This window comes from Nerophis ophidion, linkage group LG25, assembly GCF_033978795.1.
Source record: "Nerophis ophidion isolate RoL-2023_Sa linkage group LG25, RoL_Noph_v1.0, whole genome shotgun sequence".
In the NCBI taxonomy this organism is placed as follows: domain Eukaryota; kingdom Metazoa; phylum Chordata; class Actinopteri; order Syngnathiformes; family Syngnathidae; genus Nerophis; species Nerophis ophidion.
In genome coordinates this window covers 7479477-7480946 of record NC_084635.1, presented here as the reverse complement: position 1 = coordinate 7480946, position 1470 = coordinate 7479477, and the positions used below count along the sequence as shown (strand labels likewise).

General features: G+C 31.8%; 1 protein-coding gene across 1 annotated transcript in view; it reads right to left on the bottom strand.

The window, feature by feature from the left end:
• LOC133543062 (excitatory amino acid transporter 2-like) overlaps positions 1-1063 on the bottom strand; it is a 122607-nt gene extending 121544 nt beyond the window's left edge. The window contains exon 1 of the mRNA XM_061887453.1: positions 999-1063. The gene's annotated coding sequence lies outside the window, so the exon portion shown is untranslated. The remainder of the gene's footprint in view (positions 1-998) is intronic.
• Between the last annotated feature and the right edge of the window lie 407 nt (positions 1064-1470).

The following is a 1470-nucleotide window of genomic DNA, read 5'->3' as shown; positions in this document are numbered from 1 at the left end:
AATAAAATGTACGGCGGAATGACGGACAGAAATACCCTTTTATTATATATATATATATATATATATATATATATATATATATATATATATATATATATATATATATATATATATATATATATATATATATATATATATATATATATATATATATATATATATATATATATATATATTATATATATATATATATATATATAAATAAATCTCCTGATGATTGAGGGAACCCTTCATGAAACAGTTCTGTAGAGATGAAGTAGTCTTGCGATTTTTCCCACACATACATACATACAGTATATACACACACATGCATATATACATACATACACAGATATATATACAGTATGTATACACACACACACATATTATATACACATACACACACACATATTATATACACATACACATATTATATACACACACACACACACATATTATATACACACACACACACACACACACATTATATACACACACACACACATATTATATATATATATATATATATATATATATATATATAAATAAATTGAGCAAATTGGTTATTTCTGGCAATTTTTTAAAAGTGTGTATCAAACTGGTAGCCCTTCGCATTAATCAGTACCCAAGAAGTAGCTCTTGGTTTCAAAAAAGGTTGGTGACCCCTGCACTAGACAGAAAATGTATTCTAGATAAACTTAAAAATCAAAAGTGTTTTTTTTTTCCAGCACAAACTAATGCCAGTGTTATTATTATGCATTGTAGGTTATTACCGTGTTATTGTTAATGAAATAAAAAATCACACAACTATTATAAACGAAAAAATATCGCTGGATGACACCAATCACTTGTCAGAAAATGTATTCTAGATAAACTTAAAAAACAAAAACTTTATTTTTTTTCAGCATAAACTAATGGCAGGGTTATTTTATTATGGATAGGGGGCGGGGCCACGTCACACAGGTAAACACAAGGCGAAAAAAAGGTGGGATAATTGTTATTGTTGGCATTATTGTTACCTTGCATGTCAACCTGACAGATGTGACGCCAAGTGGCAATCTCTCCTGATGCCGTGGGAGATTAGACGCTGGGGGGGAGGAAAAAAATACAGTCAGCAAATGTAAAAAAATAAACACACTTTAATCTTTCAGAGAACTTCTGCCATGAATGCAACATCTCATGTTTGATTTTTAACTTAACAGCATAACGCACGCCTGCCGTGTGCTTCCACGGGAAATGTGTAATCAATATTTAAGCATATTCAGGATATTGCAGATATCATCAATTATGTGGTTTCACCTCCCACTGAGCAGGCTGGGCGGTCCTCCGGCTAAGTGCGAGCGCCCTCAAGTGTCGGGAAAGAGAATTACAACTGAGGTCCAACATGATTAATTCGACTTAAAGATGGATAATGTATGTCAGGGGTGTCCAAACTTTTTCCACAGAGGGCCGCACACGGAAAAATGTAAGCATATGTTTGATATTTTTCAT